Source organism: Schistocerca piceifrons, chromosome 1, assembly GCF_021461385.2.
Source record: "Schistocerca piceifrons isolate TAMUIC-IGC-003096 chromosome 1, iqSchPice1.1, whole genome shotgun sequence".
Lineage (NCBI taxonomy): Eukaryota > Metazoa > Arthropoda > Insecta > Orthoptera > Acrididae > Schistocerca > Schistocerca piceifrons.
In genome coordinates, this window is record NC_060138.1 from 203,389,098 (window position 1) to 203,413,088 (window position 23,991).

At 40.2% G+C, this 23,991-nt stretch overlaps 1 non-coding gene across 1 annotated transcript; it reads left to right on the top strand.

The window, feature by feature from the left end:
* Positions 1-23,093: 23,093 nt before the first annotated feature.
* On the top strand, positions 23,094-23,177 carry Trnas-gga. The gene is given in 2 exon segments: positions 23,094-23,133; positions 23,143-23,177. It is a non-coding gene; the product is annotated as a tRNA-Ser (tRNA).
* Positions 23,178-23,991: the final 814 nt, after the last annotated feature.

Below are 23,991 nucleotides of genomic sequence, written 5' to 3' on the forward strand. Positions count from 1 at the left end.
ACGTTAATGATATGGCCAAGTAGTTCATTGAATTACTCCTACTGCCATTCCTGAATATTGGTGTGACCTGTGGAATTTTTCCATGTTTGGGCACGGATCTTTCGTCTAGCGAGCGTTTGTCTATGATTGTTAAGTATGGAGCTATTGCATCAACATGGTCTGAAAGGAACCTAACCGGCATACAGTCTGGACCGGAATACTTGCTTTTATTGATTTAAGTTGCTTCATTACTCTGAGGATATATGCTTCTAACTTATTCACGGTTGCAGCTGTTTTTGAAAAGCTGTGTTTAGCAACTCTGCTTTAGCAGCACTTTCGTCGATAGTATTTCCATTGCTATGATAGTAGAGGACGCGCTCAACGACTCATCGTGCTTTTCCTCACTGCCAGACCTCTGTTGACATCCTGCAAGCGACTGTGTGATGCTCTGAATTTCCGCCAAAAGGAACTCAATGACAGCTATCTGCTTGGAACGTACTTCCGGCACACACGCCATTTCGAAGGCTACGTATAGGGGCTCCAGCTCTCGGAACTTCATGAAACTATACGGGCTGAAGTGGGAATATTACACGATGACCCACAGAAAATTCCCCACATTTCCAAACGAAAAAAATAATTCAAATGGCTCTAAGCAATATGGGACTTAACATCGGAGGTCATGATTTAGAACTCCTTAAACCTAAAGACATAACACATATCCATGCCCGAGGCAGGATTCGAACCTGCGGCCGTAGCAGCAGCGCAGTCCGGACTGAAGCGCCTAGAACGGCTCGGCCACAGCGGCCGGCTTTTTCAACCGAAATTGTTGGAAAAATATATGGTATTACTTATTGAAGGCCCCTCGTACATCAGTAGTGGACAGTCAGCTGAGTGCCTGGTAGTTCTGCACTGATCGAAACACTGCATGGCGACCACTGTGGTCGTTGAAGGGAGTGAGTAATATATTCTACGGTGACTTAATTCTATTAGAAGCTTACTATATTCGGACTTTCATCATACAGAAATCTTTAATACCGGTGTCCGTGACCTGAAGAAACATTAACCACATAAGATATAGAGCGGCACTTTTTCAGTTGTCACACGTGCCAAGTACTTTGTCCTCATCTGCAAATGGATGACCGTAGTTTGGCTTGGCTTAGCGAGGAATGAGAAGAGTGTAGAATTGAAAATAGCGGCGTCCACACGTGGTGTGCGTATCAAGTGGGTAGGCACACATGTGGGGGATGAGCGGCGACAGCACTCTTCCATTGCGCAGACACCGGAAACCGTTCAGGGGGGCGCGTGCCCCCGGGCCCGCACAACGCCTTACCGCCCCTCCCTTCCCCTCCCTATATCCACCACCCCTCCCAACACGTCCCTCAGCAGCGGAAGGCAAAGACGTGGTTTCCGGCGCGAATCTCACCTCTCAACTGCCTACCTGTCACATACGTCTCTTGTGGATATGTAAACACTGTATTCTATTTTTTTTTATCGTAATTCATCTGACATTGTGTGCCTCGTGCTATTCTTTTGAGTAGGTTAGAAGCATAACTTACATGCTCCAAAAACATGAATTTTTACAAATGACTAAGAACGTGTTTTACATGCGTCGTGCGCATGTCCCATATATTGACATCAGTATGTGCAAGAACAATGGCTATAAATCATTACGTATATTGCAGATTATATTTGGTTGTTGAGAAATTACAATTATTTAAGGTTATATTATGGATCATGTGGGTTTTGTTAATGAGCTATGGAACATGTAATTTTTGACAATCCCCATTTTGGATCTTGTGAGTTTTGGTACTGAGCTGTTTGGACGATGTTGGTTTCGTGGGAACTATCGTGTTGCGACTCGATATGCAGATCATGAAAGTTTTTGATATCGTTCATAGAAACTGAACAACAATTAAATGCTCCTACACGGTGTTGACATGTCGGATACTGGGGCAGCACTGAAGGTTTGTACCTATAATGATACAACGAACTACACTGTGAGGTTCTGTTCATTTTTCAAAATTGGACTTAAAATATTGAATTTGCGATTCCTCACTGTTAAGTTCCAAAGAAAGAGTCCTATACATTCTTCGCGCCCGGGATCCCGGGTTCGATTCCCGGCGGGGTTAGGGATTTTCTCTGCCTCGTGATGACTGGGTGTTGTGTGATGTCCTTAGGTTAGTTAGGTTTATGTAGTTCTAAGTTCTAGAAAAGATTGCTGTATGGTGTGGCAGGTGGCAGTTGACGCTAAATAACGAAAAGTGTGAGGTGATCCACATGAGTTACAAAAGAAATCCGTTGGAATTCCATTACTCGATAAATAGTACAATTCTCAAGGCTGTCAATTCAACTAAGTACCTGGGTGTAAAAATTACGAACAACTTCAGTTGGAAAGACCACATAGATAATACTGTGGGGAAGGCGAGCCAAAGGTTGCGTTTCATTGGTAGGACACTTAGAAGATGCAACAAGTCCACTAAAGAGACAGCTTACACTACACTCGTTCGTCCTCTGTTAGAATATTGCTGCGCGGTGTGGGATCCTTACCAGGTGGGATTGACGGAGGACATCGAAAGGGTGCAAAAAAGGGCAGCTCGTTTTGCATTATCACGTAATAGGGGAGAGAGTGTGGCAGATATGATACGCGAATTGGGATGGAAGTCATTAAAGCAAAGACGTTTTTCGTCGCGGCGAGATCTATTTACGAAATATCAGTCACCAACTTACTCTTCCGAATGCGAAAATATTTTGTTGAGCCCAGCCTACATAGGTAGGAATGATCATCAAAATAAAATAAGAGAAATCAGAGCTCGAACAGAAAGGTTTAGGTGTTCGTTTTTCCCTCGCGCTGTTTGGGAGTGGAATGGTAGAGATATAGTATGATTGTGGTTCGATGAACCCTCTGCCAAGCACTTAAATGTGAATTGCAGAGTAGTAATGTAGATGTAGATGTAGACTGATGACCATAGATGTTAAGTCCCATAGTGCTCAGAGCCATTTGAACCATTTTTTATACATTCTTACGTGGAGGAACAAATCAAGCCAATAACAAGAATCAGTTTAATTTGAAAACAATGAAGAAACAGGAAATTCTAACCTCATTCGTTTGCTTCCACATTTCTGGATGCTGTGAACGTTTCCTTGGCCTTCCTCTTTCTCCAACGGGTGAAACGTTTTCTTCCATGACTTGTGTCTCAAATCAGTTTTATTCGAACCACTATATTGAATTATATTCCCCAAAATATCTGAACAGAACAGAAAACACACTCCACTGGCATCAATATTTACTACTACACAAGAAAATGGCGCCGAGTGACCTAATCCCTGATTGGTCAAGATGGGGTACGGGGGAAAACTCACAAGATCCCGCGGATCATGAGACTTTTGAAACTAACCATGAAGTTGAACACCGGTTTTCTCAAGGATCGCCTGTAGCACCAAATCTCAAATGCTTCGATTCTCTTCTGCTACGGTTTTTCAACAGTCTATATTTCATCATCATATAATGCTGTGCTCCAAACGTACATTCTCAGAAATTTCTTCCTCAAATTAAGGCTTCTATTTGATACTAGTAGACTTTTGCCAGTGCTCGTCCTCTTTCGATGTTCTCATTGTTCTATTCGTTATGGGTTATTTTATTGTCTAAGTAGCAGAATTCCTTAATTTCATCTATTTTGTGACCATCATCCTGATATTAAGTTCCTCGATATTCTCGTTTCTGCTACTTCTCATTACTTATCTATTCTCAATCCATATTCTGAACTCATTAGACTGTTCATTCCAGTCAGCACATCACCTAATTCTTCTTCACTTTCACTGAGTGTAGCAACGTCATCAATGAATCTTATCGCTCGTGCGGTAGCGTTCTCGCTTCCCGCGCCCGGGTTCCCGGGTTCGATTACCGGCGGGGTCAGGGATTTTCTCTGCCTCGTGATGACTGGGTGTTGTGTGATGTCCTTAGGTTACTTAGGTTTAAGTAATTCTAAGTTCTAGGGGACTGATGACCATAGATGTTAAGTCGCATAGTGCTCAGAGCCATTTGAACCATTTTTTTGAATAAATCTTATCATTTATATGTTTTCACCTTGAATTTTAATTCCACTCTTAAACCTTTCTTTTATTTTCTTCATTGAACAGTAGGAGCCAGAGACTACATCCTGTCTTACACCATTTTTAATCTGAGCGCTTATTTTTTGGTCTTCCACTATTACTATTACCTCTTGGCTCTTGTACATGTTGTATATTACTCGTCTCTCCATACAACTTACCCCTATTTTCTCCAGAATTTTGAACGTCTTGCGTCATTTGACATTTTAGAATGCTTTTCCAAATAGACATATTCAATGAACTTGTCTTGATTTTTCTTTAATCTTAGTTCCATTATCAACCGCAACGTCGGAGCTGCGTCTCTGGTGCCTTTACATTTTGTGAATCCAAATTGATTGCCATCTAACACATCCGTAATTTTCTTTCCCATTCTTCTGCATGTTATTCTTGGCAGCAAGGTGGATGCATGAGCTATGAAGCTGTCTGTGCGATAATTATCGCACTTGTCGGCTTTTGCAATTTTCGGAATTGTGTGGATGATGTTTATCCGAAAGTCAGATGGTATGTCGCCAGACTCAAACATTCTATACACCAACGAGATTACTCGTTTTGTTGCCACTTCCCACATTGATTTCACACATTCTGAAGGAATGTTATACATCCCTTCTGACTTATTTGAACTTAAGTCTTTCAGTCTTCAAAAGCTCTTTTAAGTTCTGATTCTAATACTAGATTCCCTATCTCTTCTCTCCTGTTTCGCCTTCTTTTACATTAGACCTGTTTTCCCGTTCATAGGGGCCTTCAGTGTACTCTTTCCACCTGCCGGTCTCTCCTTCATATTTAATAGCAAAATTCCCATTGCAGTCTTAATGTTATCACTCCTGCTTTTAATTTCACTGAACATAGTTGTGACTTTTCTATAGTCTGAGCTAGTCTTTCCGACAATCATTTCCTTTTCGATTTCTTCACATTTTGCATGCAGCCATTTCGCCTTAGCTTCCTTGCACTTCCTATTTATTTCATTCCCAATCGACTTCTATTTCTGTATTCCTGAATTTCCCTGAACATTTTTGTACTTCCGTCTTTCACCGATCAACTGAAATATTTCTTATGTTACCCATGGTTTCTTTGCAGTTATCTTCTTTGTACCTTTGTTTTTCTTTCCAACTTCTGTCATTGCCCTTTTTAGAGATTTCCATTCCTCTTCAACTGAACCGCCTACTGAGCTCTTTATTATCTCAGTATCTATATCCTCAGAGAACATCAAGCGTATCTCTTCATTCCTTCATACTCCGTATCCCACTTGTTTGAGGATAGATTCTTCCTGACTAGTCTCGTAAATTTCAGCGTATTCTTCACATTACTAAATTTTGATCTGAGCCTATGTTGCTCCTGGACTCGCCTTACAGTCGAGTATCTGATTTTGGAATTGCTGCCTGAGCATGATGTAATCCAACTGAAATCTTCCCGTATCTCCCAGCCTTTTCCATGTATACCTCTTCCTCTTACGATTCTTGTACAGAGTATTCGCTATTAATAGCTGAAATTTATGGGAAAACCCAATTAGACTTTCTCTTCTCTCACTCCTAGTACTAAGCCCATACTCTCCCGTAGCCTTTTCTTCTGCTTCTTCCCCTACAACCGAGTTCCAGACTACCTGACTATCAGATTTTCATCTCCCTTACCCGTTCAGTATTCTTACTCTATCTCTTTATCGTCTGCTTGTGACATTGACGTGTATACCTGAACCATCGTTGTCGGTGTTGGTCTGCTGTCGATTCGGATGAGAAAAACCCTGTCACTGAACTGTTCACCGTAGCACACTCTCTGGCCTACCTTCCTATTCATAACGAATCCTACTCCCGTTATGCCATTTTCTGCTGCTATTGACATTACCCTATAATCATCTGGCCAGAAATCCTTGTCTTCTTTCCATTTCATTTCACTGATTCCCATTATATGTAGGTTGAGCCTTTACATTTCGCTTTCCAGATTAAGACTTCTGGCATTCCACATACCGACTCGCAGAGCGTTATCCTTTCGTTGATTATTCAATCTTTTTCTCATGGTCACCTCCCCCTTGGCAGGTTCCTGCTTGAGATCCGAATGGATGGGCTATTCCGGAATCTTTTGCCAATAGAGACATGATGATCAACACACTTTTTCAGTTACAGGCCACATGTCTTGTTGATACACATTATGTGTCTTTAATGCAATGGTTTCTGTTGCCTTCTGCATCCCCATGTCATTGATCATTGCTGGTTCTTCCACCCTTATGGGCAGTTTCCTACTCCAAGGGCAGAAAGTGCCGTGAACCGCTGCCCGCTCCTCCGCCCTCTTTGACAAGGCCATTAGGGGAATGAGGGCGACTTCTTATGCCGGAAGTCTTCGGCGGACTATGCTAGTAATTTATATTCAGAATTTAAACGGTGGCGGGGTTCGAACCCAGGACCGAGGACGTTTGGATTAGTAATCGAAGGCACTACCGCTGGACAACGGCTAAGCCCTGACCACCTAAAAAGTAATTAAAAACAGCACAATACGACTTAAACACACATCCCGCAACTTTACTTATTGGAGACTGTATCTGGCTGGAATATTTCTTAGTTTCCTGTTTTCCTATTTTTTTATGTAATGCTTACAGATGGTGCTATTCTTTCACTATTAATTAATTATGAAAAAAGAAATAAACGTATGTTAGTATCTATAAAACTTCTACTTCAATACATAATGTAAAAAAAATACTATGGATGTTTTAATTACCACACAATTTGGTTTGGTTTATGCAAAATTGTGAAAGGTATATCTGTCCATCTCCAAAATTTCTTTTCTTTCACCCTAATGGAAACAATTACTTCATCACCATCCATATCTAATATCTATCTAGGATATAATCTGCAACTATAATTCACCACTATTAAGTCAACCACGTTATATTGCTCCGAATATCCTCCTCAAATGGCTTTCTGGGGCCTTTCTGTATATTTGGTGAAGATGGGCAGCTTTTAGACCCTGAAGGCTTGGGCTCACATTCCTCTTCAGCGTCTATGTCTAATGGGGAACTGATTCGAGGACTCGCCATTGCTTGTTATATCTGATACATCATATCCAGATTCTTCCATTTCAGCCCATTTCCTGTGAACTTTTGTTCTTCTTCTTTTTTGAGCTGCTGTGCCTAAAATAGGCCTACTAGATCGTATATTTTTCGTTTAGATATTTTTATTGCCAGTGTCTGTCAAATTGGTTATGTGCCACATTTTCATGCCAAGGTTCGACTCCTTCGTGGTCCTACTTTTGGAAAGAAGTGAACGTCTTCCAGTGTGACAATTCACCTCGATGTTGGTGTGTCACTGGGGGGATGAGGAGGGAAGACTCTCACGAGAACACTGCTAAAATTTTTCGTACAGAATTTTTTGCTCCTCAGACATTTTTTTGGAACTACTCATGGCAAATCTGCAACTAAAACAATCTAAAACTGGTTAAAACCACATCAGCATATACCACTGTACAAAAGACTGCCAGTCAGGGGTGGGTTGGCAAACTTGACCTGCTCTATGGCTGTGTACCCTATAACTAACCGTAAGATGCCAATTTTCCCCAGCACAACTTTTAGGCGAGGTGTCTGCTTCAACATTACGTAAAAGTTTTATGAAGTAATTCAGTAGTTCAAACGGTTGTTATAGATATCTCTATCAGCTGCAACAGTTTAAAACATCTCGACATAATCCAGAGATTCAGAGAATAACAAAAGCTATTCTTGATAGAAAGCACTTCTGAGACCGAAAATCAGGAAACTTTGAGTCCTTTCTCTTCGGGAGTTGAAACTAAAACGGAAGATACACCGTCATTAGATTTTTTGGCTGTGGAGATACTAGCACTGAGAGTTTATAGTGATGGAAGAACCAAATTGTACGTAAATTACCTCTTATGTCAACTAGATCTTGTCTCTCCTATATAGTGCAGATATTAATTCCATTCTGTTTGTAAGGACGTAGATTTTTTATCATCAATAATGTGCATCAGAACGCATTAGCCATGTTAGGTTAACATCTCTGAAATATGTTCTTATGTTTATACTGCCCAGTTACATTGTTTATTTCCTTATCAACTCAATCTGTATCTAAAACCTCGAGTTAGCTTAATAGCGGTTAATAGCTTACCTCAGTTGATTTCCATTTTTAAAAATAAAGAAAAACGACTGAGACTTTAATTTAATCCACAGGCTTTTTCAATGCAGCTACTGCAATACTACTTACAGCAACAATAAGAGCAATCTGTCGATTAGACGAAGTTGCTTGTTAGGTAAGCTCCTACCTTTTTGTTCTGTTAAAATTTTCAGGTATATAGAGAGCAGTGACAGCAATAAGTTTTATTTGGTGCATTGCAAATGTGAATTTTTCTGTGCTTACTAGTCCAATTGTTCTTGAAAAGCATGTTTTGAGTATATGCTGTTATACAATACGATGTACAACTAAGGAAAGGTTGTTATTTTTTAAATATAAAATATTGTATGTTTCGTTAATCTGTTAACATATTCCCGCTAATGGCCGCAGTCCGTCATACTTTACATCGATATCTTAGCACCAGCATTTCTGACATGTCGTTTCCGCCGCCAAGGATTTTCTGTTGAGCTCGAAATACTACCTCTACTCCTCATTTAGTAAGGGCTTAATCAAGATGAATTTATCACACCGCAGCATTGGATGCTCAGTTATGAAACTTTCTGAATACGTTAGTACTATATGACTGACTAGGACTCGTAAGTCTTTGACAAGCTATGCTATCCACGTAAGACTCAGGGTTCGCATTCACAACTTCAGTTTTCTCAATTCTTTATCGAACGTCAAAAATCTGTAAGAACATTACATCTGGTAAAATCTACCACACTGTAATCTCTACCAAAACATTGCCTTTCTCTGCCCAACAATGCCGATACGTGCCCCGTACTCGGTCTGGCTCTTCATCATCAACTGACGGTAACATTACAATAACGCACTAAAACAAAGCTTCTTGCATACCGGCGGAGAGAGTTGTAAACGTGATGTTCTGTAAACTAGTCACAGCTGGAACCAGGATACATACGGTGTGCATAACTCATATTGTGTGGCCAGTCAGGCTGGGCTCTTCCCACCCACAATCAACCAGGATGACGTATTCCCAACAATAGCTGAGCGATCAGGTCGTCTGGAAACCTTGCAGAGCTTTCCATTTTGGATTTGTCAACAACTATACGAGGTGGAGGGCCAAGGGTGGGGTACGCTCAACTACTAATGAAACCACTCAGCTCCCATACTAATTCAAGAAGGTGAGGCACTTAGCGGTAATTAATTGTACTCGTAACCATTCGCGAGCAAAACTGAAATTTCTTGGACCTTTTGGTACAATCCTGTATAATAATATTTTGAGATATGTAATTTTGAAAACACTCCTTAATCCTAGCAATACAAAAGGGGGAGGAGGATTTTCCATATTCCCACATTTTGAAATTATTGTAATCCAATCAGTTATTTTATATATTAAAATGTTGAAAAGAGTTTTTCTTGTTTTTAATGAATTCTTCAAGAATAAGACACTGATATTTAAGAAATGTGACACTAAATACCGAGAAAATAGAATGCTGACAATATTCTCCACCATGCTATCGAGAGATGTATAACTGAGCGGTTGGTCCGTTGTGCACCTAGCTTGATCACGTAGCTATTGGATGGGCTCTCTTGGCCTCTGTTGACAAGACACAGCTTTTGAATTCTCAAAGCGACTGAAATGGAGATGACTACATCAGTGCTTCTGGCGGATCTAACATAAGGCCGTGAATCATGGAGTTCAAATCAAAAGGCACACGGAACCTAAGACTATTCAGCGGACAGATCCAAAAGAATCTTCAGAACAACTAGAAGGACACGAATAACCGGGGAAAAGAAACCACAGAATGTGATGATTTCATGACGTTGTTATGAAAACTTATTTCAAAAGTATGGAGTATACATCCAAATAAATAGATGGATTATAAATCTTCTTTGGTGTATTCGATATGGTAAGATACTGACTACAACTGCCTTTATACTCCTCAAGAGAACTTTCGATGTTTAGCGGAGAGTATTTCTGGTGTAGTTATAGCGAAAGATGGACTTTACGAAACGCACAATAAACTCGCATATGTTTGAACCGAGTGAGAAGATGCAGTAGCGAGCACACTAAAGCGGCATTCGGGAATCGCGTCGATCAAACCCTCATCCAGTCAGCCTGATTTAGATTTTCCGTACCTCCGCTGGACGTATTAAGGCGAATACCAAGATGGTTCCTTAGACAAAAGGGCGTAGACAATTTCCTTCCATAACTATGTTGTGTACGGTCGTTTGTGCCTCTAATGACCTCGTCCTGAAAGGAACGTAAAACTCTAATGTATATTCTTGGGTGTTAATAAACCGCTCCGGCTGTATTTAATACTTTATTTTTAGATCACTACCGATTTCATGGCACTAAAAGCCACATCTTCAGGTGAACATCTGCGTAACAAAAAATCAAGAAGGAAAACAGTGAGACATCTACTGATACGATAACTATATAAAATTATTTTAAGCTTTTAATTTTTTTTAAATCTATTAAAAACATTTACATGAGATTATTAAAATATTTGTACTCACGTAACTAAAACATTAGAGGTAAAAAACTAGGAATTTTGTACCCAACATTTGTTGTCCGTCAGAGCAAAATACCGCTAAAAGGCGGTATGTCACTAAATCAAAACAGCCGGGTGCGTGGATCCCAATCCAGTATGGTGAATGGGGCCTAAACAAATTACACCGCAGTGATCTACGGGTAAGATGAAAATAAATGGAAAACTTTTAAGACCTAATTTGCAGCTAGCATCAAGAACTAAAAGTGATTGCAACAGTATGGAGTGATGTTCTACCTGGTGCAAATACATCAGAGAAATTGCTATTGACGGAAAAGCAGAACCTGAAAACCGCACTTTCGACTTCTCCGGTTTATACGTAGTCGCGAACAGGGGACACGGCCACATGCTGTCTCTTGCTGACGACAAGAAAGTAAACAGCATGCCTATAGATGGCTCAGGTATCCACTGGTGATACGCAAGCTCAGCCGAATGATCGGTGGTCTTTTGGGACGCATGAAGGGTGAATGAGAACAAGGAATATTGAGGTAACAAGCAGAAAAACTTCTTTGAAAAACAATCCGTAGTATGTGATGGTGATAGTTGGCATCTATTTTCATTAGTAATGCCGTACGTTATGCTAACCTAAAGGAACTCTTGAAACAGAAACATCAGATGCATATATTACGGCAACGAAACAGATCTGCCAGCAGTGTGTCATCATATCAATGGATGTTTCTCGGTTGTTAGGCCTTCTTAATTCATTGTTAAGCAGATGGTCACCTGAACATATGGTTTTTAGTGCCATGAAATCGGTAATGATCTAACACTAAAGGACTAAATACAACTGAAGCGGTTTATTTATACCCACGATGATTATTCATACCTTTGGTTGCACTACCTACAAGATTGTCTGCCTAATGTATCTCCCCCATTTACATCTCTAAAATGGAAAATACTGATATATATAGAATTCTAGAAGACCACACTGTCAAAGCTAAATTAAAAATTACTAATGATTACTTTAGGATTTGAAGAAGAATTTTCGTATATTCCACTTGACAGTGTGGACACTGAGTTCTTCGCTTGACGTGAATCACTTTTGTCATAACAAAAAAACAGACCTCGTTTTACCCATTACGACTGCCGACTAATATATTCCAAACCAAAAAACACAAATATGTTTATACTCTTAAATAAATCTGAAAATTCTACCAGTCTTTTCTCTTGTGACGATTACACTTTTGCCTCTATACGACATCTAGCTTGTTACTTCGGAATATTTTATATACGGAAATGGATCGTACACCAAGAGAGCTTAAACAGTTCGTGACAGATCCTGTTAATTCTATTATGCACTATGAAAATTTATACCCTCCTCTAGTACATTAGAATTTAGCACATGGAATGCTGTCAGGAAAAGATTTCACTCTGATATAATCTCGTTTACCTACGAAACAACTAAACGTAAGAACGCGCGTAGTTATACTCTCTTATTCTGGTTCTTCACTAAAAATCTTAGGTCTGTTTCACTGCTGCAACTGCTCGTCGTTACAAATTTCAGAATTAACTCTCCTCTAGCGTTGCAAACGGATGAGCTTGTGTCCGCCCTTCTTTCAAGCGCCGCCGACATCAAAACACGTGGCAAATAGTTACGCCAACAGGACACGCGAAATTAAATGTTAAGCGCATAAAGATGGAATTTAAATTAAAATACGGAATAGTTACCTACCACTCCGGCGACAATTTTTTAAATCTCTACAGTATTTTCATAACTACTGATTCCACCCACCCAACGAAACCTCTGACGTTTCCGGAGAGTATTGTTGACTAATGAGAGAGCCGACAGCTGGTTAGACAGGGGATTCATTTTCGGGCTCAAACCACGACATTTACATATCAAGTCGTTTTAATTTACGCATCGAAAATATTCGCTTCATACAACAGAAGTCCCACCGGAAAGCTTCCGCCTCTAGTGGCTTATTATCATAAATGTCGTCCCTATCGACAGGGCACCGAACCCTAACGGATAAATGGTGCTGCGCATTGTTGCCGATGGTTAATCACAGGTACGTTTTAACCATATCAGTATCAACGTATCTTCTATAACGCGCAATAACAACCGGAGGGGGGGGGGGGGGGGGGGGGGGGCTGCTGTCGCCCACCCTAAAAATGTTTTAAAAAGAGCAGCGTTCAGTAAGTGTTGTAGACTTACATTAAATGACGAATGTTTTAAAGAGATACTGACGTATTAGTAGGATCCAGAACCTGAAGATATGCTTTAGAGCACTCTTAGCAATATCTACGGATTTTCAATAACGTGTACTAGAAAGCTGCCCGACCACCAGAAAAAACTTTTAAAAAGGTGTAGTTTTTGTTACTTGTTGATTTTTACTCACAACATACTTTTTAAAGAGATACTGATAGCAAGGACCTGAACCTGAAAATATCGCGTATGACGTTCGCTGTAGAAAGTGACAGCGCTAATAAGACTTAAATTTTCGGTTTAAGTTCAACGGAAAAATTTAAAACATTTATCACATTTTAGTAGTTGGTGAGCATACTTTCATTGTCGCTTTCTCGCGAATTTGCAGTTCTCTGATGACTGACTTTATAGAGTGATGTATCTGTAGAAAACTTTGTTTTGAACGTGAGAAAATCTTGCAGGAATGCACCAAAGTTTGGACACAAGCATTTGGGGACAACGCTATAGATCACATGTAGACTATATGAGCGTTTCACAAACGAGTGAGTACCGTTCCGGTCTGCCATCAACTGTGATTACCACCGATAATCTTCAGAAATTGAGGGATCTGATTCTGCAAGACCGTTAACAGACCATCCAAGATCTCTGCAACATATCTGGAATACGTTACAACACGTGTGAATGTATTCTATCAAAAGATTTTTTTAATAAATGAAAATGCGAGTATAAGGTTTAAAACTTATGTTCACAGCCGCTGCGGCCGATCGGTTCTAGGCGCTTCAGTCCGGAACCGCGCTGCTGATACGGTCGAAGGTTCGAATCCTGTCTCGGGCGTGGATGTGTGTAATGCCCTTAGGTTAGTTAGGTTTAAGTAGTTCTACGTTTTAGGGGACTGATGACCTCAGATGTTAAGTCCCATAGCCATTTGAATCATTTTTTTACGTTAACAAGGAAAATAAGTTTCTTAACATATTAGAAATAATGGGAAACAAGACTTAAAATTGTATGTAACATGCTAAATAACACTATTTTCAGTCTGAAATTGATGAAAAACAGAAGAAGAGATATCGTCATGTTGTTTGCAGATGACAGGCTGTAAAAAAAATGTGTGATAGTTATAATGCTACCAACACAAAATAACTTGTTAGCGTCATGTAATACTGAACAATAAAAATCCCACTGAGGGTAACACAAAAAATGATGAAATAAGTTTGCGTAAATAAAAAACGAATGGTGTCTTGCAAAAGTTAGAATATCTCTCTAACTTTTCTCATAAAGCAGGGAAAGAAAGAATATCATCAAAATCCTAAAGATGCTGTAGAGGTTACTATGTACAGTACCATTCCGCACGGTGGTAGTAAATTCACACTGCTCTATATTCAAATGTGCGCTTTTATGTAGACTATTTTTTCTGCGTAATAGTGTCCAACACAATAACTGCTTGGTTTTCATTAATTTTAAGAAGTATACTCAGTGGCAAGTAGCAATACCATTCAAAGCACAATTACATGCTCATTCCGTATAAGGTAGTTCAATAAAAAATTATGGCAAAAGCTAATAACTTTCCTCCATTAAATGCGAGAAAATATGAAAAACGAAAGCAAACAGAAATCAAGCAGAATACAAATAATATAGGCCCCACTTACGACTCAAATTAACTCACGTGTACACATTCGGGTTAACAAGCAGGAACACCATACGACGAAATAAGCTACTATTTTATTAGGAAAAAAATTATTGACGCTACCAATATAAAGGACGACATCAAATATCAAGCAGAATACGATCAATATACTTACAATGCAATTTCGAGAGTGCAAAAGCACACATGAAACATCGCAGATCTGGAATTATTGACTTTAAAGAGCGATGTACCTGTACAATATTTTGTTTTAAGCGTGGAAAAATCCTGCAGGAAGGCACCAAAAGTGTTGACACATCGAAGCAGGAACAAAAGTATATGAGTCTGAAGAATACCAGAGTCTGTTTTGTACAAAGTAAAAACAAATATGGAAGATTTTATATTAACTAATAATAAAATAATATGACAAACTTGCAGTGCCCCAAATGAAATGGTAGCAAACCAAAGCCACATTATCAGAAATCCCTATACTAGGTTGACCCCATGGTTGTACACAGTCATTTGAAGGCTTCAGGATATCGCATTGCCTAGCAGTCACTTTTTGTACAGTTTTGAGATCCTCTAATTGAAGATAACTACTCAACTGATGTAATTATTAAACAAATTTATAGAACAAGTAAGGTTTTTCTAAAGTAAAGTACTTAGCAATAAATTCTCATGTCGACGAATGTTTCACCGGAGACCGTCGCAGACTAACAACTATAGGTACTTTGTGGAATGGCTTCCAGGGGGAACAATGGCCAACAAGCGGCCGGTATGACCACTGCTGTCGTATATATACCAGCTGTGCAGTTATTTATGTAAATAAATATTCAATGTAAACATATGAAACTATGCATCTTAGTAATAACAGTAATAATGATAATAATAATAACAACAATAATAATGTAACTAATTTACAGTAATAAGTGGTAATTATTTTTGGATAATAAAAACTATGATTATGAAATAATGAGGCAGAGATTTCGGTTACAGATTTTAATCTGTAAGATATTTCCAGAGGCGCGTATGGACTCGGACCATAATTTATTCGTTGCGAACTGGTGATTAGAACAGAAGAAATTTCAGAAAGGTAGGAAATTAAGGAGATGGTACCTGGAGAAAACTGAGGATCCAGAGGTTGTAAAGAGTTTCAGAAGCAGCATGAGGCAAATCCCCCCATGAATCATGGACCTTGCCGTTGGTGGGGAGTCTTGCGTGCCTCAACGATACAGATAGCCGTACCGTAGGTACAACCACTGATGAGAGGCCAGACAAACGTGTGGTTCCTGAAGAGAGGCAGCAGCCTTTTCAGTAGTTGCAGGGGCAACAGTCTGGATGATTGACTGATCTGGCCTTGTAACACTAACCAAAACGGCCTTGCTGTTCTGGTACGGCGAACGGCTGAAAGCACGGGGAAACTACAGCCGTAATTTTTCCCGAGGGCATGCAGCTTTACTGTATGATTAAATAACGATGGCATCCTCTTGGGTAAAATATTCCGGAGGTAAAATAGTCCCCCATTCGGATTTCCGGGTGGGGACTACTCAAGAGGACGTCGTTATCAGGAGAAAGAAAACTGGCATTCTACGGATCGGAGCGTGGAATGTCAGGTCCCTTAATCGGGCAGGTAGGTTAGAAAATTTAAAAAGGGAAATCTATAGGTTAAAGTTAGGTATAGTGGGAATTAGTGAAGTTCGGTGGCAGGAGGAACAAGACTTTTGGTCAGGTGAATACAGGGTTATAAATACAAAATCAAATAGGGGTAATGCAGGAGTAGGTTTAATAATGAATAAAAAAAATAGGAGTGCGGGTAAGCTACTACAAACAGCATAGTGAACGCATTATTGTGGCCAAGATAGACACGAAGCCGATGCCTACTACAGTAGTACAAGTTTATATACCAACTAGCTCTGCAGATGATGAAAGTGATGAAATGTATGATGAGATAAAAGAAATTATTCAGGTAGTGAAGGGAGACGAAATTTAATAGTCATGGGTGACTGGAATTCAACAGTAGGAAAAGGACGAGAAGGCAACGTAGTAGGAGAATATGAATTAGGGATAAGAAATGAAAGAGGAAGCCGCCTGGTAGAATTTTGCACAGAGCATAACTTAATCATAGCTAAGACTTGGTTCAAGAATCATGAAAGAAGGATGTATACATGGAAGAACCCTGGAGATACTAGAAGGTTTCAGAAGATTATACAATGGTAAGACAGAGATTTAGAAACCAGGTTTTAAACTGTAAGACTTTCTAGGGTCAGATGTGGACTCTGACCACAATCTATTGGTTATGAACTGTAGATTAAAACTGTAGAAACTGCAAAACAGTGGGAATTTAAGGAGGTGGGACCTGGATAAACTGAAAGAACCAGAGTTTGTACAGAGTTTCAGGGAGAGCATACGGGAACAATTGACAGGAATGGGGGGAAAAAATAAAGTAGAAGAAGAAAGGTTAGCTTTGAGGGATGAGATAGTGAAGGCAGCAGAGGATCAAGTAGGTAAAAATACGAGGGCTGTAGAAATCCTTGGGTAACAGAAGAGATACTGAATTTAATTGGTGAAAGGAGAAAATACAAAAATGCAGTAAACGAAGTAGGCAAAAAGGAATACAAACGTCTCAAAAATGAGATCGACAGGAAGTGCAAAATGGCTAAGCAGGGATGGCTAGAGGACAAATGTAAGGATGTACAGGCTTATCTCACCAGGGGTAAGATAGATACTGCTTACAGGAAAATTAAAGAGACCTTTGGAGAAAAGAGAACCACTTGTATGAATATCAAGATCTCAGATGGAAACACAGTTCTAAGCAAAGAAGACTGGAAGGAGTATATAGGGGGTCTATACAGGGGCGATGTTCTTGAGGACAATATTATGGAAATGGAAGAGAATGTAGATGAAGATGAATTGGCAGATATGATTCTGCGTGAAGAGTTTGACAGAGTACTGAAAGACCTAGGTCGAAACAAGGCCCCGGGAGTAGACAACATTCCATTAGAACTACTGACAGCCTTGGGAGAGCCAGTCATGACAAAACTCTACTATCTGGTGAGCAAGATGTGTGAGACAGTCCAAATACCCTCAGACTTCAAGAAGAATATAATAATTCCAATCCCAAAGAAAACAGGTGTTGACAGATTGGAAATTACCGAACTATCAGTTTAATAAGTCACAGCTGCAAAATACTAACGCGAATTCTTTACAGACGAATGGAAAAACTGGTAGAAATCGACCTCGGGAAAGATCAATTTGGATTCCGTAGAAATGCTGGAACGCGTGAGGCAATACTGACCCTACGACTTATCTTAGAAGAAAGATTAAGGAAAGGCAAACCTACTTTTCTAGCATTTGTAGACTTAGAGAAAGCTTTTGACAATTTTGACTGGAATACTCTCCTTCAAATTCTGAAGGTGGCAGGAGTAAAATGCAGGGAGCGAAAGACTATTTACAATTTGTACATAAACCAGATGGCAGTTATGAGAGTCGAGGTACATGAAAGGGAAGCAGTGGTTGGGAAGGGAGTGAGACAGGGTTGTAGCCCCGATGCTATTCGATCTGTATATTGAGCAAGCAGTAAAGGAAACAAAATAAAAGTTCGGAGTAGGCATTAAAAGCCATGGAGAAGAAATAAAAACTTTGAGGTTCACCGATGACATCGTAATTCTGTATGAGACAGCAAAGGACTTGCAAGAGCAGTTGAACGGAATGGACAGTGTCTTGAAAGTAGGGTATAAGATTAACATCAACAAAAGCAAAACGAAGATAATGGAATGTAGTCGAATTAGCCGGCCGAAGTGGCCGTGCGGTTAAAGGCGCTGCAGTCTGGAACCGCAAGACCGCTACGGTCGCAGGTTCGAATCCTGCCTCGGGCATGGATGTTTGTGATGTCCTTAGGTTAGTTAGGTTTAACTAGTTCTAAGTTCTAGGCGACTAATGACCTCCGAAGTTGAGTCCCACAGAGCTCAGAGCCATTTGAACCATTTTTAGTCGAATTAAGCCTTGTGATGCTGAGGGAATTAGATTAGGAAATGAGACACTTAAAGTAGTAAAGAAGTTTTGCTATTTGGGGAGAAAAATAACTGATGATGGTCGAAGTAGAGAGGATATAAAATGTAGACTGGCAATGGCACGCAAAGCGTTTCTGAAGCAGAGAAATTTGTTAACATCGAGTATAGATTTAAGTGTCAGGAAGTCGTTTCTGAAGGTATTTGTATGGAGTGTAGCCATGTATGGACGTGAAACATGGACGATAAATAGTTTGGACAAGAAGAGAATAGAAGCTTTCGAAATGTGGTGCTACAGAAGAATGCTGAAGATTAGATGGGTAGATCAGACAACTAATGAGGAGGTATTGAATAGAATTGGGGAGAAAAGGAGTTTGTGGCACAACTTGACTAGAAGAAGGGATCGGTTGGTAGGAGATGTTCTGAGGCATCAAGGGGTCACCAATTTAGTACTGGAGGGCAGCGTGGAGGGTAAAAATCGTAGAGGGAGACCAAGAAATGAATACACTAAGCAGATTCAGCAGGATGTAGGCTGCAGTAGGTACTGAGAGTTGAAGAATCTTGCACAGGATAGAGTAGCATGGGGAGCTGCATCAAACCAGTCTCAGGACTGAAAACCACAATAACAACAACAACAACAACAACATGAGGCGAAGTTGAACCGTAAAAGAGGCAATCAGTACAATAGAACATAAATACGTAGCTTTGAGAGATAATATAGTGAAGGGAGCAGATGATCACATAGGTAAAAAGACAAGACCTAGAAGAAATTTCTCGATAACACTGAAAAGAGTGAATTTAATTGAAGAAAGGAGAAAACACAAAAATACAGCAAATGAAGCACGTGGGAGAGAAGATAAACGTGTAAAAAGTGATTCTGAAGGAGGTGCAAGACGGCAGAGCAGGAATGGCTAGAGGACAAATGCCAAACTGATGCCACCTACCGGAAAATTAAAGAGAAAAGATAAGGAGCTCTATGAATGTTAAAAGCTCAGATGGTTATCCCGTACCAGGCAAAGAATGAAAAACTGAAAGATTAAGGGAAATGAACTTTAAGACAGTATTATTGAAAAAGGAGTGGAACTAGATGAAGATGAGACGGGAAGTATGATACTGTGGGAAGAATTTGACAGAGCACTGCAAACGTAGGTCGAAACTAGGTCCTGGAGTAGATGACATTCCATCATAATTATCGAGATTGTGGTAGAGCCAGCCGTGACAAAACCGTTCCACAGACTGATGAAATAAACTTCAAACCTCAAGAAGATAGTAACACTTCCAATTCCAAAGAAAAGCGGTGCTGACTGCTATGAATATTACAGAACTAACAATTAATAAGTTATGGTTGCAAAATGCTAACAGGAATTATTTGCACAAGAATGAAAAAACTGATAGGGGGCAGACCTCGGCGAAGATTAATTTGGGTTCCAGAGATATGGACGAAAACTCTAAGCGATACAGACTCCACGGTTTACAAAGATATGTTTATAGCATTTATATATTTAGATAACGCTTTTGATGATGTTGACTAGACTCCACTGTTGGGAATTCTGAAGGTAGAAGGGATAAAATACAACTTGTACGGAAACCAGACGGCACTTACAAGGGTCGAAGAACATGAAAGAGAAGTAGTCTGTGCTCCATGTTATCTTCTGTATAATGAGTGAGCAATAAAAGATTCCAAGAGGAAATTTGGTAAGAATATTAGAGTTCAGAGAGGAGAAATAAAAAGTTGAGGTTTGCTGATAAATATTATGTATGTATGTATGTATGTATGTATGTATGTAATTATCCGAGAGAAGCCAAACACCTTAAAAGAGCTGTTGAACAGAATGGATACTGTCTTTAAAAGAAGTTATGAGGTAAACATCAACGCAAGTGAAACAAAACCGAGTGAGGTGGCGCAGTCGTTAGCATTCTCGGCTCGCATTCGGGAGGACGACGGTTCTAACCCGCGTCCGGCCATCCTGATTTAGGTTGCCCATGATTTCCCAAAATTGCTTCAGCCAAATCCCGGCATGGTTCCTTTGAAAGGGCACGGCCAACTTCGTTCCCCGTCCTTTCCTAATCCGATGGGACCGCTGACGTCACTGTTTCGTCCCCTCCTCCGAATTAACCAACCAACCAAAACAAGGGTAACGGAATGTAGTGGACTTAAATCAGGCGATACTGAGGGAATTAGGTTAGTAAATGAAACACTAATAGAGCTGATAACTTTTTCTACTTGTGCTGCGAAATAACGGATGATGCCCAAAGTAAAGATGGTATAAAATGCAGAACTGCAATGACAAGAAAAGGTTTTCTGGAAGCTACGAATTTATTTAAATCGAATATAAATTTCTTTTTTGGGGTAGTCTTTTTTGACGGTTTTGTCTGCTGTTAGGCGCGCACAGAAATGAAACATGGTCTTTAAAAAAAACGGTTCAAATGGCTCTAATCACTATGGGACTTAACATCTGAGGTCATCAGTCCCCTAGACTTAGAACTACTTAATCCTAACCAAACTAAGGATATCACACACACAACCATGCCCGAGGCAGGATTCGAACCTGCGACCGTAACAGAAGTGCGGTTCAGTACTCAAGCGCCTAGAACCGCTCGGCCACAGCGACCGAGGTCAATAAACAGTTCAGAGACAAACAGAATAGAAGCTTTTGAAATCTGTTGCTAAAGAAGAAAACTGAAGATAAGATGGATGGATCGCGTAACTAATAGCGAAATACTGAATCGAATTTGGAGGACTGCGGAAGAATTTGACTAAAAGAAGGATCGGCTGATAGGATAGATACTGGGGCGTCGACGAGTTCTCAATTTAGTAACGAAGGGAAGTATGGCAGGTAAAAACTGGAGTGGGAGACCATGGTTTTAATGCAGTAACCAAGTTCATAAAAAATGTAGGCTGCTGCAGTTATGCAGAGATAAAGAGGCTTGCCGAGGATGGACTATGAGACAGACAACCATGGAATCCGTATGACAAGCAGAGCGCAGTAAGGGCAGAATAGGACTTTCAAAACTGCGACAACCACCTATCGCGTCCAAAGGAGTATTTTGAAGTGGGGAGAGCAGAAGTGAAATTAACGTATTCCTGACAACAAAAATGGTAGCCTTCAGTACATTTTTACCTCAGAGTAAGAAAATAGAATAAACGAGCATCTCGAATCGTTGGAGACAAGATTTTTTGGAATGACATTTTAGGATCTGTGATTCATAGCATTTGGACCAGCTGAGGATGAATGATCTTCCTCGTAATTTTAACAAGGGTATCAGAATGGCTGGAAGGGATGGATTGCCATTTATTGGAAAAAATTTCAATATTGAGGTTGAGGTCACTTGAACTCGCTTCTTCTACAAAAGTAAGTGGATTTAACAAGGTGACTGTCAAAAACTTCTTTGCTATCTTGATCTAGGGGACAGCAAAGCACAGTTAACTATCTCATAGCGTTTTCAATAAAGATGAAAGGGGATTCACCACAGTCCAGGGTAAGAAAACAAACATTATTGCTTTTAGAGGTAGATTACTGGTTTGGTCAGTTACCGCAGCTAAGAGGTGGTGTATATGTCAGTTAGAGGTACCTTTATCAAGCCTTTCAGTGTATTTACATGTATTAGGATGAAGCCTGAGTTGAAGGATGGAGTTTCTCCTGGTACAGACTTACCAGCCAACCTTCAGTTTGGATGCAAAGTCATCAGTCTTTTGACTGGTTTGATGTGTCCCGTCATGAATTCTTTTGTTGTTCTGACCTCTTTATCTCAGAGTAGCACTGTACACATAGTCCTCAATTATTTGTTCGATACATTCTAATCTCTGTCTTCCCCTGAAGTTTCTACCCTCTATAGCTTCATGAAGTAGTGTGGAAGTAATTCTCTGACGTCTTAACACGCGTCCTATCATACTGCCCCTTTTTGTCGGTGTTTTAGACATGCTTCTGCCCCACCAGTTTTAAAGAGAATCTCCTCATTTCCTCTCATCCGTCCACCAAATTTTCAACATCCTTCCACAGCATCAATATCAAACTCTTAGATGCCCTTTTTTCCGATTTTCCCACAGTCTAAGATTCAGTTCCACAAAATGGCGAGCTCCAAAAGTGCATTCTCATTAATTTTTCCTTACATTAAATTGTATATTTGATACTACGTTGCGCATAATGGTAGCTAAAAGTAGTCTTACTGGGGATGGGCAACTAGGTAAGTGATACTAGCTGTTATTTAGTTATTTGTTCTGGATCTGTGGGACCAGGAAAACGACAGTTTTCGCATGTTTTGAAGGGTACTAATGTAACCCAGCTTATCTACCGAAGAGCTACCTTAAAAGAAACATGTACATCTTGGCTTGAATACTATGAAATACTACTCAAATGTCCACGATCGGTATATTTATGAATTACCTGCGACATTGACCATACACGGAGAGAAAGACGGCACCTATGGTAACAGGTTTGTTTCACTGACGGAGAGTAATAAAAATAGGGCAATATCTGGGCTGTTCGACTGTTAAATAAAGACTTACTAATACCATTACAGGGATCAATTTTCGGTAGATTAGCGGGGGAGTGAGAAATCATTCAATAAGCTTCAGTTCTCTATACATGGTTTTTCACAATTCCTGTTACAGGGCCGGCCTGAGTGGCCGAGCGGTTGTAGGCGCTACAGTCTGGAACCGCGCGACCGCTGCGGTCGCAGGTTCGAATCCTGCCTCGGGCATGGATGTGTGTGATGTCCTTAGGTTAGTTAGGTTTAGGTAGTTCTAAGTTCTAGGGGACTGATGACCAAAGCAGTTAAGTCCCATAGTGCTCAGAGCCATTTGAACCATTTTGAACCTGTTACAGGTTTCTAGGGGCTGTAGACTGTACTTAGCAAATAAAGTTTTGATAAGCAACCCATCACAGGAAATGTACAATTTGGACAGAAAATAAATTTGAAGATCGGATCACTTTCAAACATTGTCCTTTACGGTACGGTAGGCAATGGTGTAGCTGCGCAATGTATGTATCGAGAACGTTTACCAGATCATGATAGTACACCACATACCATTTTTATCCGACTACAACGACAGCTGGGAGGGCTGACTGCAGTGCTCCAAGAACGCACGCCAGGGTTTGACGACCATGTGTTTGGAAGCAAGCGTCGCAGATACACCTTGTCCAACTAAAAGCAGAGTCATCACATGGAGCAGCTACTGTAGAACACTCAACTCAGAAATCGCTGTCCCCGCTATGTGCGTACTGTGATGCTGGACATTTGAAAGTGATCTGATATTCAAATTTATTTCACATCCGAAAGGTACAATTCTGGACATGGGTTACTTACCAGAACTTCATCTACTAAGCCCCCTCTACAATCTCTTGATGCCTGTAATAGGAATTGTGAAACACGCTGCATACTCCTGGCACTCTGGTGATACAGGTAACATATCTGAGAGCCTATTCTGTGTCTCGTCAGCCCAAAAAGGTTTGTGTAGGCACCCACAAGTTTTATCTGCATAGACAAACGAGATGTATTAATTCATACGGTGCAA